This window comes from Macadamia integrifolia, chromosome 7 (genome assembly GCF_013358625.1).
Source record: "Macadamia integrifolia cultivar HAES 741 chromosome 7, SCU_Mint_v3, whole genome shotgun sequence".
In the NCBI taxonomy this organism is placed as follows: domain Eukaryota; kingdom Viridiplantae; phylum Streptophyta; class Magnoliopsida; order Proteales; family Proteaceae; genus Macadamia; species Macadamia integrifolia.
The window spans coordinates 21,657,457-21,675,507 of NC_056563.1; the positions used below are offsets into that span (position 1 = coordinate 21,657,457).

The 18,051-nt window shown below is 39.9% G+C and overlaps 1 long non-coding RNA gene and 1 pseudogene across 1 annotated transcript; both read left to right on the forward strand.

Moving 5' to 3' along the window:
• Window positions 1–8,079: 8,079 nt before the first annotated feature.
• LOC122083132 lies at window positions 8,080–10,293 on the forward strand. Its single transcript, XR_006141569.1, has 2 exons — window positions 8,080–9,562; window positions 9,827–10,293. It is a non-coding gene; the product is annotated as an uncharacterized LOC122083132 (long non-coding RNA).
• Window positions 10,294–11,948: 1,655 nt separating this feature from the next.
• On the forward strand, window positions 11,949–16,008 carry LOC122084821 (annotated as a pseudogene).
• Window positions 16,009–18,051: the final 2,043 nt, after the last annotated feature.

An 18,051-nucleotide genomic window follows, 5' to 3' on the forward strand; every position in this document is an offset into this window, starting at 1 on the left:
GGGACATGTGTTGTAAACCGAAAGAGGAAGGTGGTTTGGGTCTGAGGAGATTGAGGGATATGAGTAAAGCTTCTTTGTGCAATCTGGCATGGAGAATAAAGCATGAGGAATCAACTGCTTACAAATTTCTTTGGGCTAGCTTTCTGAAAGGTAATCATGCTTGTAGACCGGGATACAGAGTGTATCTATTTGGCCTAGAATAAGGAAGGTGTGGAGAATCCTCACGGATAATGAGAGATGGAAGGTTGGAAATGGCAAAAAAATTGACTTTTGGAAGGACAAGTGGGTCAATGGAGCCTCTGTTCAGGATTTGGGGAATGTGGAACACAATGACGACCAAGTTTCCTTGAAGGTTGACCGATTTATCAATAGCCTCCAGTGGTGTTTGCCATAGGTTCGGTCATCTACCCTTAATGATATTTTTTATTTGATTAAAAATATCAGGATCCCTTTGTATGATTGTGAAGATAGATGTTTTTGGAAGGGGTCAATGGATGGTGCCTTTTCCATTAAATCGGCATGAGATGAGAAAAGATCTCAAAATCCTAAAGTTCCATGGTTCTCCATGGTGTGGGCTAAAAGCCTCCAGCTTAGAATGTCTATTTTTGGATGGAGATTGGTTCATGGAAAGTTGCCTCTTGCTGATGTGATAAGGAAAAAAGGAATTGCTCTCGTCTCAAAGTGTGCTCTGTGCAGTGAGGAGGAAGAATCCCTGGAGCATGTATTTATTCATTGCTCTTTTTCAACTGAAATATGGAATTTTTTCTGTGGGATTTTCAATATCAAATGGCCAGACCCAAGGTCAATGAACCAACTCCTTCAATGGTGGAAGCGGCGTATCTTGCAGACTCGATGTAAGGATATATGGGAGATAGGGCTAGTCATGGTGGCTGATAGCATTTGGAAAGAGAGAAATAGAAGGCAGCATGATGAAAGGGGGAGCCCAAGTTTATCTGTAACTCTATTTTGGATGAAATTAAAAATTGCAGACATTGCATTAAAGGGACGGTGAAATCAGTGGATGATCTGATTTGTTATAGGAAGCTGGGTCTCTCTGCTTAGGGTAAACCTCCAAATAAAATTCTTGAAGTTTTTTGGTGCAAGCCTCAGAAGCATTGGATCAAGTTAAATTTTGACGGTGGCTCTATGGGGAATCCTGAGTGTGCCAGGTGCTGAAGGAACTTTTAGAGATCCATCGGGAAGAGTTTTGGGGACCTATAAAATCTTTATGGGTGTGATTGGAGTTTTTAAGGCAGAGATGGAGGGTCTTATGGTGGGTTTTCTACATGCAAAGGATATGGGTATCGATAGACTCTAGGTGGAGTCCGATTCCACTGCTGAGGTAACACTGATTCAAAATAGAAGAGTGCCCTAGTTTGCTGCTCAACGATGGGCTTTCATAAAGCCGTACCTAGATGGGATTAACTAGAAGATATCTCATAATTTCAGAGAGGCTAATTCCATTGCCAACTCTTTATCTCGGTATGTGGCAAAAGTAAGTGTCTCAGTGTCCAATGCTGCTCTCCTTGATCATATTGTAGCATGCCTCAGCAATGATGCTAATGGAAGACCAAATTATAGATTCAGTTAGTGTTTCCTCTCTATTCCCTGCTGATGGCAATGCCAAAGGTGGGGATTTGGAGAGAGAAAATTCTTGCATTTCTTTGGCTTAGTTACAGCCTATATGGGCCAATTTGTAATTGATGTTTTGATTTCTATCTTAAATAAATTCTCCATTTAGCAAAAAAAAATTAAAAAATAGAAGAAAAGAGAAAAGAATATATTACAAGAGCCTGAAGTGAGCCTTCACCTTCTGTAATGCCATTAGCAGAGGCTCACAACCGCTATCTCAGAAATCTAAAGCGAGTACAACCAGCTTCATCAATAGCCAATTCATCCCTGATGCAGGGAGGCAGCAGGACATCATCATATGATGATCCTGATTTTGCCTCTTCCTTCACCAAAAAATCAGCCACTGGATTGGCTTCTCTGTAGCAGTGAGTAATCTTCCACTCAATAGAATTTAAGTAACTGAGAGAATGGTTCCATTCTTCAAGAGCAAACCATGGAATAGATCTGTGGTGAAAAAGGGAGACAGCCACAGAGCAATCCGATTCGATCCACAACTATTGGATGCCTTTATCTTTAGCCAGATTAATTCCTTTGAAAATACTCCAAATCTCTGCAGCAAAGCTATTGGAAATTTTAAAGAGAATCTGATAGTTGATCAACACTTTTCCTTCATGGTCTCTAAGGACTCCTCCAGCTCCCGTGCATCCTGGATTCCTGAGCGCATATCCATTAGAGTTAAGCTTTATCCAAGAGTGACTAGGCTTGCACTAGTGTATCTCCATAATAGAGGAAGGGTTCTGGTTAGCCATTTCGAGGTGAAGCCTCTGACATATAATGAGATCATCAACTCTCTTTGGAAAAAATTTCAGCCTGCTACACAAAAAACCTATCTCCCTTTTAATGCCAATGAGAAGCATGGTAGCGCTTCTCTTTATCCCCTCAAATCTCCAATGATTTCTTTCATTCCATATAGCTGCTAAGGTAGTAAATAGACTGGTGAACTAGGCCTCCTTCAGACAACAACCTTTCCCCCTATTCTTCCACCAAGACACCATCTCAAACACTGATGCTTTGCGCGGCCAAATGACATTAAAAAGCTCGATAGTTTTGCTCCATAATGTAAATGAGAACACACATTCAATAAATAAGTGGAAGAAGGACTCGTAGCTTGCCCCACAAAGGTCACACCTTGAAGGGAATTGAATCCCTTTGGCATGAATGAGATCATCAAAGGGAAGCTTTTTATGAAGCCATCGCCATCCCAACAAGGAAATCCTAGGGGTTAAATGATTCCACCAAACAATCAAAGACCATAAAACCACTAGAGAAGGCACTCTCAAACCATCCCAGGCAGATTTAGCAGAGAATAGGCCCATTGGATCTAAACTCCACACGCACCTGTGCTCTGAGGGCAAGGAAGGCAGGTTGATCTGATTTATCCTTAGAAAAGTCTCCCGAAGGAAGGTCGATTGCACAGAAGGCAGCGACCACTTGCCATTTTCAATAAATAACGCCATAGGGTGGGAGAGATTAGAAAAATCATCCTCATCCAGGTTGGACTGGCTACGAATGGACTTTGGCTCGAGCCAATTATCATCCAGAAATCAATGTTATAGCCACTGCCAATGATCCATCTCTCGTGATCAGAGATAAAATTCCACATTTTTTTGATTCTGGGTCAAATAGAGGAGGATTTGTAAGATCTTCTGAAATGACCAGAGCCAGACAAAAACGTAGCCCGAATGAATTTGCTCAGATGGGAATCTTCATGCTTAATCTTCCAAGTGAGTTTAGCTAATAGAGCCATATTGACTTCGTGGAGCCTTCTGATGCCAAGGCCACCCTTCTTCTTGGGCATACAGATCAAATCCCATTTGAAAGTGGTTGCTTTAGAAGAATCTATCTACCCTGTCTAGATAAAATTCACATCCTTTTTTCAAGGAATTTGATAAGAGCTGTAGCCCACCAGTAAACAAAGAAGTTGTGAAGAGGCATTCCAGATATGACCGACTTCACAAGCTCAACTCTTCCCTCCATGGAAAGGAGCTTTCCTTTCCAACCAGTTAGCTTGGCTTTAATCTTATCCATCACAGGGAGAAGGGGATTTTTTTAACTCACCCCTGAAAATTTTTTACTCCAAGGTACTTTGTTGGAAAAGTACAACAAGGAACGGCAAGCTCGTCAGCAATCCACTGCTTCCTCGCAGGAGGAATTTTTCCCACAAATAGTTTGCTTTTTTCCAAATTGAAAAACTGCCCTAAGCATTTCTGGTAAATGGAAAGGAATGAATTTAAATTCCTGATATACCTCTTTGTAGCATTCATAAAGATGAAGACATCATTTATGAATAAGAGGAGAGTGGGCACATCAGCTTCTCGAGGGCCAGCGAGCAGCTTAATATACTTTTAGCACCATGACATAGGACTTCCTCGGTAATAATAAACAGGATAGGGGATATGGGATCACCATGGCGAAGTCCTCTGCTAACTTCAAAGAAACCCACAGGGCCACCATTTAGCAGAATAGATATTCTGGCTATCCTGAGAATAATATGGATCCATCTAATCATTGTATCCAAGAATCCAAACCTTCTAAGAACATGAAATAAGAAGTCCCAAGAAATGGTGTCGAAAGCCTTTTTGATGTCTATCTTCAAACCCAGGCCACCACCCCTTAAAGAGTGCCCCATTAGGTAAGCCAGCTCAGAGGTAAGACCAATATTAGTCTGGATGACTTTTCCTTTCTGAAAAGGGTCCTGCTCCTGCGAGATGATTCTGGGAAGAATAACAGAGATACGAGAGGCCATAATTTTTGAAAGGATTTTATAGAAAAAAATTCCCCATGCATAATGGGAGGAATTTTTCCAAAGACCTTACCCCATCGACTTTTGGAATTAATAGTAAAAAATTATTATTAATCCCATTCGGAAGAATACCTGAGGAGAAAAATCCCTTGACAGCCTTGCAGACATCAGAGTTGATGATGACCCAGCATCTCCTGAAAAAAGAACCTGGGAAGCCATCCAGGCCAAGGGAGCTGTCAGGATCGAGATCCCATACTGCACCCTTGATCTCTGCATCCGAAGGGATTGCATCTAGCATAAGATGATCAGAATCCTAGAGGATGTTAGGAATGCAGTTTAAAATCTGAGGATGATTATCAAGTTCTACCCTTTTCTGAAAATTCTCATAGAAATCCACCAAAAAAGACCCCAATTGATCTCGATCATTGATTTTAGGCCCGTTGTCCGAGACAAAAATCATGCTCAACAATGTCCCAACACTTCCTGAAGAAGGCACCACAAAATCCATCCGGACTTGGAGAGCTGTCAGGATCCAGCTCCCCAATCGCCCTTTTGATTTCATCAGAAGATGGAGTAGATTCCAACCCCTCTCTATCTTCATGAAGCAACATAGATGGAATGCACTCAAAGAGCTCAGGATGACAAGACAATGGAACTTCTCGATGGAAAGCTTTATAGTACTCTACAACATATTGACCCAACTGATTTTGACCCTCAACCATTGATCCATCTTCCTTCTTGAGATTGCAAATTAAGTTCTGAACCCTTCAAATTTTACTAGACAGATGAAAGAATTTTGAATTCTTATCACCATCCTTTAACCCAAAGCATAGCATGATCTTCCAAAGCTTTCACGTATCTAGTTTTGGCATTTGCCTTATGGGCAAACATAGAATCATACATCCATGAAATTTCTATTTCCACCTGGACCACCTCCAATCTTTGTTTCACACCCTGAAGCTCCACGTCAAAATTAGGGAAGTTTTCCCTTGCCCAACGCCTAAGGATAGGCTTTAGGCTCTTTAATTTCTGAACCAACCGATAGATCTGCCATCCCCTGATATCTTGCTCCCACTCCCTTTTAACAGCCTGGACAAAATCAACATGATCCATCCAAAATTTGTGAAGCTTGAAGGGGGTGTTACCTGGTTTGTGAAATGCCTCTGAGATCACCAAAAGAGGAGCATGGTCAGATGCATATTGGTGTAGAAACCATTGAGAGCGATCTCCAAAGAAGGTAGACCATTCATTATTACAAAATGACCTATCTAACACAACTGCCACATGCCCTCGATGCCTATTATTTGTCCATGTGAATTTTAGACCTTGAGAAGGAACCTATAAAAGCGAACAGGCATCTACCATAACTCCAAATTCTACCGCTGCACCCATATTATACCTTCCCGGACCTTTTTTTTCGTGGGAAGCAAGAATAGCGTCGAAGTCACCCATCACTGTCCAGGGCTCTGCACCAATTGAAAGACTTGAAAAATCCAACCACAAGTTCCTACGGGTGGCTTTAAAGCAACCCACATGATTCATCAAGATACACACCCTCCTACCTATCAAGTTCAAAGAGAATGTAATTTGTTGGTGCGATTCAGATATAATACAGGGTCTACTAATTGAAACTTTCCACAACACCCATAAGTTAGGAATCCCATCCCTTCGACTATTATATATGAAGTCCGGAGCATACCCCAATCTATTAAAAAATAGCGATGGAAACTTGATACATCTACCATTGGTTCGGCGAGACAAAGCACCTCATGAGAATGATCTTTCAATAAGCAAGACAAGACTCTTTGAGCTACTTTCTTCTTAACCCCTCTAATATTCCAATATAAAACTTTCATTATAAACAAAGGTTAAGAGGCAGCATTGACGGACTTCTTGGTCTGTCCTCTCGTGACTTGTTTCTTTTTTCGATGGGAGACCGAATGCTCCAAATTATTCAGCTCCTTTGCTTAGTCACTGCGTCAATAACTGCAATCTTAGGATGAACCACAATCACCTGCCCATCCCGAACAGTGGTTGTAGGAAAGCTACCCACAACCTGCTCCACCCCACCATTGGTTTGATTTCTCTTTCTCCTTGGACAAACTGGAGAAGGAGCAATCATCATATTTCCAGCTTGACCTGTGGCACCCCTATAGGAGTTTCTAGTTCCCCCTCTTAGACAAGCATTGACTTCTTGCGGAGGATCAGAATGGAGGCACTCACGGACCTCCCCCTCCTCCCTTTCATTATCTCTTGTTGACTAGAGTTCTTATCCAACATACCAGCACCTAAATCCGATTGGTGCTCCATGGACTCATTTTCCAACTTCATGTCCGATACCACAACATAATCTGACTCCTCACAATCAGACCCAACCACAAACTCATTTAGAGAATTAGAGTTGGACTCAATAACGCTATCTTGGGAGGATTCGCTTCCCAAAATAAATTCCAAATTTCCTTTTAATTCTCCTCATCAATCACGTATGTGATTCTTTGATTCTCTCCCACCGTTTCCGTATTGGGCAGTAAAACCTCCTCACAAGTTGGCCTAACCAAAAAAGATTGGGAATCTAAATTTGAATTACCTTCCTGATTAGGAAGGTCATCTCCCACACGCCCCACTGAGTTAACTCTACCAGATTTGGGTAACACTGAGTCAACTCCATCTTCAACGTAAGTTGCTCTAGGGATTAATACCGCCCTATCTTATACTCCCTGACGCTCATCCTCTGTGATCTTTAATTGACAAATAGAGAGCCGATGTCCCACTCGTTTGCAGAAGCCACAACGAACCATCCCATCTTTGTATATCACCTTCTACCTAAAATAGAACTCTTTCATCGTGCCTGGCTCTCTATGTTCTACCTGGATTTCCTCAATACAGCTTGAAGACTCCTCTACATCCAACTCAACCAATACTCGAGCATAGTGTCCCAAAATGCCTTGTTTGGTTCTACCCACTGCCTTGGCCATAGACATAAGAACGTTTTCATGCCCGTATTCCAGGTGAAGATTTGGAAAATAAACCCACACAAGCTTCGTCATAATAAGCTTGTCGTGTATGTTAAAATCTGGTTTCCATCTCTGAAACGAATGAGCTAACCACCAAACTTTAAGGGACTTCGTCGCCATATCTCTGCCATGTATTCTTCTATTTGGAACTGAAATATAACATATACCTTTGCCATGAGGATGCATAACAACCTGCTATTTCAATTTCCACTTTTCTGTAGCAATCAAAGCAAACCTGAATTTCTGTCAAAAGCTCTTATTGACCAACGTCCAGCTCACAGTCCAGCTTGGACGATTCTCTCCAAGATATAGTCAATCCCACAGCTCACAGTCCAGCCGTCTCCAAGATACAGTCAATCCCACAGCTCACAGTCCAACTTTGACGATTCTCTCCAAGATACAGTCAATCCCACTTGTGATACAAATCACCACAAAATCTTGGATCCTATGCTGCAGTATCTTCTACAGTTGGAAAGCCAAAAATTGCTATTAGTTATTCTTGGAAGAATTTAATTGTAATAAGATTGTAATCTTTATTTCCATTTTGGTTATGATCTGATGTAATCTCTACAAATACTGTAAACCTAGCTAATGAAAGAAAGTGAACACAATTCAAATTCAATATGGTATCAAGAGTTCAATAGGCCACCATCCCCTTCTTCCTTTTCTTTTTTTTCTCTTCTTCACCATGTCACTGGAAACTCTATTAACCAACCTCACCTCTCCCTCTCCCTCTCCCACATCCTCTCAACTAGTGCTCATGGGAGCACATCATTTTGTCTCCATCAAGCTCACGTCCAAGAACTTTCTGTTCTGGCATGCTCAGATACGGCCCTTCCTCAAGGGTCAGAAAATTTTTTGCCATCTCGATGGCTCTAAAGCACGGCCCACTGAGGCAACCGCTGCTTCCAACTTGGACGATCAGGACTCCCTGATTATGGGTCTTCTTATATCCTCCCTCTCCGATGAAGCGCTCCCTCTCATCGTTGACAAGGAAACTAGCAAAGACATCTGGGACTCTCTATGTTCTGCTTATGGTTCTGCTTCTAAAACTAGAATCATGTATCTCAATCTTGGCCTTCAAGACCTCTCTTAGAAGACTCAATGAATCCATGACCAGCCTTATGCAATGAGCCAAGTCCCTCTCTGATGAGCTTGCTGCTGCGGGGTCTCCTATAAAACAATCCGACCTCTGTCTTCACATTCTTTGCGCTCTTCACAAAGATCTTCGCGACATTGTTCCAACGCTCCTTGCTCGTTTTGAGCTGCTAGCCTATTCTGATCTTCTTGGCGTTCTTCTCAGCCGCAAGTTCATGAATAAGGCCTCTGCTCGTAACACATTAGAGACCGATCCTCCTGCCCCTATAGACACTCCATCATCTAACACTGCTCAGCGTGATGCCTCTTCCACCACTTCTAACTCTCAATATGGGAAAGGTGGTCGTGGTGGTCACGATGGGCATGGACGAGTTGGTCGTGGTGGTTGTGGCAGCCACTTTCCACAACTAGGCATGCACGTGTGGTGCTCCATCTACAACTATACAAACCACAATGCCAACACCTGTTATTACTGACCCCTATCCAACCTGGCTACCCCTCCCCTCAACCTTATCTTGGCTTTAATCCCAACCCTCGACCAGTGGCTCACTTCACAACCAACCGTCCTCTTCTTCCCACACCCACCTACCCACCTTACTTCAACCCATCTGCCGCTCAGACTTGGTACCCTGATACTGGTGCAACCCATCACGTCACTCCTGACATTCAATCTCTCACATCCTGTGACGGGTACAATGGTAACCACCAACTTCATGTGGGTAATGGTTAGGGACTCTCTATCAGTAATATTGGTTCCTCTTCTCTCCCTTCTCTCTCCCCCTCTCGTTCTTTTAATTTATGTGATGTCTTGCATGTTCCCTCTATCACAAAACCTCTCCTTTTTGTTCAGCGATTTGCTCGTGACAATAAAGTCTTTTTTGAACTTCACCCTTCTCACTTCTTTGTCAAGGATCAGGTAACCAAGAAGATTCTGCTTTCCAGACCAAGTAAAGGGAGTCTCTATACCCTATCTTCTCCGTCTTCTTCTCCAATTGCCAATATCACTGAGTGCACTTCCATCAATGGTTGGCATCAACGGCTTGGTCACCCTCACTCTGGTCTTTTCAAGTTCATGGTTGGTGCAAATGCCTTGCCGTGTCTCTCCACCAAGCTTAGTTTTGTGTGCCCTGCTTGCCAATTAGGCAAAGCTAGTTGATTGTCATTAGGGCAGACTTCTTCTCTTAGTTTATTTCCTTTAGACTTAGTTCACAGTGATGTATGGTGTCCTTCCTCCTCTTTGTCTATTGATGGCCACAGATACTTTGTTATTTTTATTGACGATAATAATAAGTACATTTAATTTTATCCCCTAAAATTAAAATTTTCTGACTTCTTACAGCATTTGGATGGAAAGGAATGCTAGAAGACATGATGGAATCTCAAAGTATATGGAGCGCTGCTTTGCCATAACCAGAAGTGAAATCTCTTCGTAGTCCTTGGTTTACTCAGGGAAGTTGATCTCCCTTTCGGATCTGCTGAGTGCTAGAAGGCTGGGATTTTCAGGTGTTCAGGGTAGGCCTAGTGAAATTTTTGAAATTTTCTGGTGTCGGCCCCCAAGAGGATGGTGGAAGGTAAACACAGATTGGTGTTCTATTGGGAATCCAAGTGTCTCTGGAGCTGGAGGCGTATTTTGCAATGATAAAGGGGAGGTGATGGCAAATTTCAGGATTTCCCTTAGAATTCATTCAAACTTTGTGGCAAAATTTATGGTTGTGATTTCAGGGATTGAACTTGCTGAAAAATTGGGGGTGCAAAGGCTGTGGATTGAATGTGATTCAGTCGTAGTGGTTACTTTGGTTCAGAAAAGAAAAGTCCCATGGATCGTTCATCAAAGGTGGATAGCTTGTATGAATATTAAACGATATAGGAGTTCTCTCCCCATTAGGAAACTCTATATTCGATTTACATGATGAGAGTCCCTATTTTGGGAAACTGTATATACGGGCTGCATATTAGGAATTCATATCCATTGTATTAGTCAAGCATATCACACGTAGAGAGTATAATATGTTACAAGAGGTTGTCCTAGTCAATCTAAAAAGATTTGGAATACAAAAGATTATGATAAGGTAGGATTCTACATGTGATATGCTTGACTAATGCAAGGGATATGAATTCCTAATATGCAGCCCATATATACAGTTTCCCAAAATAGGGACTCTCATCATGTAAACCAAATATAGAGTTTCCTAATGGGGAGAGAACTCCTATATCGGTTAATAATGAGGTTCCTACATCCGGTTGAGTGGGAAATCAGTCACTGCTGGCAAGAGGCTAACTCTATTGCTGACTTTCTTTCCAAGTCTGCTGCACGTTTTGATATCTTTGGCCCTGTGATGGCTTGGCCGGCTTTGGCCAAGAAGGTTATAAATATGGACGCTTCGGGTCGTCCCAAATATAGGATGACTTAGTGTCTTTTTCCTTTGTGATCTATTTGTTGTGTCTCATGTGTGGTTGATGTGGTTGGATCTTCTTTTTCTGCATATGGAAATGCCGACGGTTGATTACGAGGTCGGCCTCAGTCATCCTGTTGGCTGTTTGGGTGTCTCTTTTCAGCTCCATTCAATTTGTAAATTATTCCATTTTTTTTCTTCTATATTTTATACAAATGATTCTTAGTGAAAATAAATTTAAAACATGTACTGTCTATTTAAATGTTTTTTTTTTTTTCGTTCCATTTTTTATAACTATGTTAAGCAACAGATAAAATCATATGACCTAGCTATAGGTCAATCCAAAGGAAATAAATGCTGAAAATAAAATCTGATATGCATAATAATAGAATAAATTAGATTTACATATTATTTGGCTGGTTATGTATTGAATCAATTATTAAAAACTTACCAAATTTGGAAAAAGATCAGCTTTGGATTCCAAAATGTCCAATCATTCCAGCCCCAATGAATCAAATAAAATATCGATTTTTTTTTCGGGGGTAAAAATCAAAACTCTATTTAATTATCACATACCAATTGTGTATTTATTTATTGGTTTGTTCACTAAAAAATGTATTTCTTTTATTAGTGTTATTTGTCCCCTACTGCAATATAAAGTATAGTGGAGACATTGGATCCAATGATCATCAGAGTGAAAATAAAGCGAACATGTTATCACTGAATGATTCCTTATTTTCTCTACTAGCTGGTCTCTTAGATCCTCTCCATTCCGGTTATTTTCTTTGAATTTCTTCTCTTGGAATTTTTGAAAACTTTGAAAAAGTTGTAGAAATATAACCAAACACCAAATTTAGTAAATATTCTGTTTAATTTAGGAATAAAAATAGGAAAATTGTTTCCAAAATCTAATAGAAACGAACAGGTATTACTCCATTTAGCATTTTAGCTAGTAAGTAGTTCAATACTTATGTTGTCTTCTCTCTCTATATATACTCTGCCAATTATCTAAAGTAGTAGTATCCTCTCTAGTCTCTACTGCTCATCATCTCTTAGTCTCTCAAGATGATGGATTCTTCTCATACCTTTGGTATCCTTGTTCTGATGACTCCTTTCTATATTGGGTTGTTGTCTTCCATAGTGATTTTAAGTGTTCCGGCCTTGGCTTCAAGTACAAGTTGCAATTTTCCAGCAATCTTCAACTTTGGGGACTCAAATACTGCTACGGGAGCTGATTCTGCTGCCTTCTCTCTTGTCACCCCACCCTATGGGGAGACCTTTTATTCACATGCCTGCTGGAAGACCTTCAGATGGAAGGCTCACCATTGATTTCATGGGTAGAAATTAAACTTTGTTTCATTATTTCCTAGGCTTTTTGTTAAGGTGGGGGGAAGGAACTCCACCCTCACTACTTACACCTAGACATAGCCGGGTGTGAACTCAAGCTGTTTCTCTATGAAAACCCCTTAATATATCAATTCCAGGGCCAATCTGAATCGATCTAGACCTGAATGAACTGGGACTAATCAAGATCCCAATTCAAGTTTTTCAAGCCTGCCACACCAACCCTATATCAGTGATACAAAACCACCTCAATAGAGGTGGAGTGGGGTGAGTTTCTATCCAACCCACCCCATTGCCATTCCTAATATTTGTAGGGAAAACCACAGAATATGTTGCTTTCTAGCCATTTACGTTGGGAGACTGAAATAGGCCAATGCTATGGGCTATGGAGTAAAGTAGTGTTTGGATAGATCAAATAGTATGAGTTATAGGTAATGGGATTAAGCTTTATGGAGTCTCCCAACTGTACACCCCCCTTCCCCCCTGCCTTTTTCCCTTTTTCCCTTTTTCTTTTGAGCTAAAAATCTGCAAACAAAGAGATGGTTACCTGAATCCTATTTTTTCATCGAATCTCTTATTGCTAATGCAAAGGCAATGGAACAGTTATTGACTTGATCATTATTTTTAAAATAATGAATATTTTGATCAGCTGAAAGATTTGGATTTCCTAACCTAAGCGCATATCTCGATTCATTGGGAACTAGCTTCATCCACGGTGCTAATTTCGCAGTATCGGGGGCAACAATTAGGCCGTCGGATAAAAGCCGAACTAGGAGTGGACCCAGCCCCTTCTACTTGGATGTGCAAGTCTCCCTGTTCCAACAATTCAAATCCAGATCATAGTTAATCAGGAACCGAGGTAATTATTTAATTAGTTAAAATCCCTCTATAGCTATAAATCATTTAGCAGTACCGGTTCATAAAATCCTATTCATCATCTGTTGATAGGTGGAATCTACACAAATTTGTTACCCAAGGAGGAGTTTTTTGGTCAATCTTTGTACACATTTGATATTGGTCAAAATGATATCGGTTTGGGTTTATTCAACTACCAATCTCTAGAGGAAATTAAAGCTGACATTTCTGATGTAATTAGCAAGCTCTCCAAGATTATTCAGGTAATTAATAATGTTTGAACCGTCTCAATAACAAGGTAAATTCATTATTTCCTACGCAGTAGCGTTGTTGGTGTGTATCTCTTGTTGAGGTTCTTAAGTTTTCATTAATCACAATATGGAGTTGTATATTGTGTTGCAATTAGGCCACCCCCGTCCATGAGCAAATGGCTTGTAAACTATATTAGGTTAAACCGAAACCAAATTGTCTAACAAACGGGATTAGATAATGAAATCAAGATTGTTAATTTTAATTTTTTTTTGTCAAATGTCTTTTTCATTTTTTATTTTTTAAGTGAAATGGATGTAAACTTAACTTTGAATGACTTAACTTACTATGTCTCCATTTATTGGTTTTAATTAGTTTGTCATCAGTTTAAAGGGTTCAGTTAGGTTTAAACCATTCAACTAAATGATCCCAATTTTGAAACCAACATTAGACCACTTCTTAAAAGATTTCATGATTTCTATTTCAATGGCATGGTTCGGTTTCAATAAATGATTTACAGTTTGATTTTCATACCCTTATGGATGGATGTGGTTCTAATTTGCAGGAAGTGTATGATTTAGGAGGGAGATGAATGCATGCAACAGAGATGAATCTTTTGCATAATCAGATTACCCTAGATAGCTAGAGTTTGATCTATCTATTGTTTGTAATCGGTATTGATAATATGTCATGAACTAATAAAGTCTTTTATTTTTACGCTTTAATTAATTCAAGGAAACAAAAACTCTTAAGCGATTTATGATGGGATGAAGTTGACTTTGAGAAAATAAGATGTTCTTAGTCGTCCATTTGAAACATCGCTGACATATAGCCATTTTTCAGTCATGGAATTGCAACTTTCCATTTATGGATCCCTATTTATCAAGGGAGCTTAGGCTGCTTCTTCTAGTTTTGTTTCAAGCTCTAGACCAACACTTCTTGTGATTTACCTCCGTAAAAAAATGCATTAACCTCCAAGTAATTGATTCAATAAAGGGACTGAATAACCTCCATTGTTGAAGAAAGTCCCAAGGAATAGATTTCCTAAGGACAACCTCCGCCACTGTCTGTGAATCACATTCCACCCACAACCTCTCCTCTCCCATCTCCTTTACATACTTCAGACCAATAAAAAGGGAGGAGAATTCCAGTTTATAGTTAGTCATATTTCCAAGCGGGATAGCATAACTAAATAAAACCAATCCAGAACAATTACGAACCACTCCACCAACCCCTGACAAACCTCGATTTCTCAAGAAACACCCATCTAAATTCAACTTGACCAATCCAACAATAGGTCTAGTCCACTTCAGATCTTCAATTGCAAGAGATGTAGAGGTAAATTTTACCTTAAAATCCAGGTTTCTAGATAGAAGGAAATGGACCATTGACCATGAGAGAAGCTCCCTCACGTGAGATGACTCCCCAATATTACTCAAGGCCGCCTTCAAAATTAGACCAAATAGACGCTCGTTCTCATCATATCATCTTCTAATATTTGAACCGTCTTAATAACCAGGTAAATTTATTATTTCCTAGGCAGTAGTGTTGTTGGTGCGTATCTATTGTTGAGGTTCTTAAGTTTTCATTAATCACAATATGGATTTGTATAATGTGTTGTAATTGGGCCACCCAGTCCAAATGCCTTGTAAACTATATTAGGTTAAACCGAAACCGAATTGTTTTATAAAATGGTTAAGATAATGAAATCAAGATCGTTAATTTTAAGTTTTTTTTTATTATTTTTTTTTATTTTTTTATACAAATGACTTTTTTCCTTTTTAATTTTTTAGCGAAATGGATGTAAACTTAACATTGAATGAATTAACTTACTATGTCTCCATTTATTGGTTTTAATTAGTTTGTCATCGGTTTAAAGGGTTCAATTCAGTTTAAACCAGTCAACTAAACGATCTCAATTTTGAAACCATCATTAGACCACTTCTTAAACAATTTCATCATTTCGATGTTAATGGCTTGGTTTGGTTTTGATAAATAGTTTATAGTTTGATTTTCATGTCCTTATGGATGGATGTGGTTCTAATTTGTAGGCAGTGTATGATTTAGGAGGTAGATCATTCTGGATCCATAACACAGGTCCTATTAGCTGTTTTGCATATATCCTTACAAACTTTCCAGTGAGTAATGCATCTGACATAGATAAAGCACATGTGCAACTCCTTATAATGAGGTATCACAATACTTCAATCAGAAGTTGAAGGAAGCTGTGGTGGAAATGAGAAAGCAACTTCCCTTGGCTACCATCACATATGTGGACATTTACTCTGTCAAGTACCTCCTAATGAGTCAACCTCAGGACTTTGGTAAGTCATCATCATCTAATATTTTAGAGAGGGAGAGAGAGATGATTGAAACATTTGTGATTCTTCCTGTAGGATTTCAGCAACAACTGGCAGCTTGTTGTGGGTTTGGAGGCAAATAGAACTTCAGCAATACTGCACGGTGTGAGCAAACAGTAGTCGTGGATGGGAAACCAACATTCATAGGATCTTGTGCAAACCCTTCTATTAGAGTTAACTGGGATGGAAACCATTTAACCGAGGCAGCTAATAAATTTATTGTCGATTAGATTGCGATCGGAAAATTTTCAGACTCACCAATCTCTTTACAACATGCATGTAATAGGGTTGAGTCTTCTGCAGAATCAGATTACCCATGATAGGTAGAGTTTAATCTATCTTTGTTTGTAATATGTACTGATAATATGTCATGAAATAATAGTCTTTTATTTTTACCCTTTAATTAATTCAAGGAAACAAAAACTCTTAAGCGATTTATGAAGGGATGAAGTTGACTTTGAGAAAAAAAAAGATGTTCTTAGTCATCCGCTTGAAACATCACTGACATAGCCATTTTCCAGTTTTTGTTTTTTTGCCTAAAAGGTCGATTGTATTAGAAGATAAAAAGGATGTACAAAAAGGGAAAAGAAACAATAAAATTACAAGACCCAAAAAAAACTAGCCTGAACCCCCACCTTCGGCATGGCCATCAGCAGGGGATAGACTAGATCTAATAGAATCTGAATCTTGCTCTTCTCTGGGCATCTAAAAGTAAATCCTCGTGAAGCATAGACATCCAATTATGAGGACCCATGGAGGATTCAGACCTTGTAGCATTCTTGGCCAAGTAATCTACAATCGGATTGGCTTCCCTAAAGCAATGTGTTATCTTCCATGAAATAGACAAGAGAAAAGGCTGAAGCTAGAACCATCGCTGCATAACAAAGAATGGAACAAGGTTTTTTGTGACCATTGACACCATAGAAGCTGAATCACATTCGAGCCAAAGATGAGAGAGGCCAAGGTCCCCAGCTTTCTCCAAACCTATGATCAACGCAAGAAATTCTGCCTCAAAGTTAGTGCAGATGCCAAGGAAGAAACTAAACGATGAGACCACTCTAGCTGATTCATCTCTGAAAACTCCCCCAGCATCTGCTTTCCTTGGATTTCTAAGACAATAGCCATCAATATTTAGCTTAATCCACATCTGATCAGGTTGACACCAAAAAACTTCCAACAACCTCTCAGCTTTTGGGAGAGGAACAAAGATGGCCAGCTTTCTCGAGCTAATTAAATCTGCTACAGAAGAGATTCTTCCTTTGAAGTTGGGAGAGAGTAACCTAAGGTCGTTCAACATAAAGGAGAAGATGACTTGGGGACTTCTGGCCACACCTTTAAATTTGCGGGAGTTCCTTTCTAACCAAACAAGGTAAGGAATAAGAGTAAAACCAGTAGACCATGCTCCTTTTAGGCCAATAGAATTAGCTTTATGAGTCCACCATTTACCATTGGCAGCCCAATCCTCACTGAAAGATCCATTCTAGGAAAAACCAAATAGTTTGACAAATGAGCTCCATAAATATCTTATGAAATTGCATTCATGAAACAGGTGGAGAAAAGATTCTTTGGAGCCCAAACATAACTCGCATCTAGAGGGAAGGTACACTCCTTTAGCCTTGACCTTATCATCAGATGGAATTTTCTTATGAAATAACCTCCAGCCAAAAACTGATTGACGAGGAAGGAGATGAGAGTCCCAAATCAACCTAGACCAGCCCACATTAGGAGAAGAATTCCACAGCCCCTCCCAAGCTGATTTTGTGGAGAAATTTCCTAAAGGAGAGAGGTCCCAACTGCACACATCTTTCATATTTCCCATTGGAATTAGGAGAGCTATTATATCATCAAATAATTTTTTTTAAGAAAATGGAACGAACTTGAGGGAAGACCCAATGATGATCAATGATAAAATCTGCCAGCTTTGTCAAGGATCCTTGAAAGTAAGAGGAGTGAAGAGGTGATTGACTTGCCACAGAAATTGGGCCTAGCCAACGATCTTGCCAAAAAGAAATTTTTCTACCATCACCCACTATCCAGGGCTCATGAGATGAAACAAAATCCCATAATTTTTTAAAACCTTTCCAGATGGAAGATTGCTTGCAACCTTCTTTAAGATAACTGTTTAGATGAACAACTAGCCCAAAAGAAATTGCTCATCTGAGAATCTTCATGTTTCACCTACCAAACAAGCTTGCAAAGGCAAGCTTCATTAACATCTCGAAGACGACGAATTCCAAGGCCACCCTCTGACTTTGGTTTGCAAACAGAGTCCCACTTAACTGCTATTTTCTTCAACGAATCAATGTCCCTAGTCCAAATAAAGTTGCGCATCCAACGCTCCACTAATTTGATAACTGAATCCG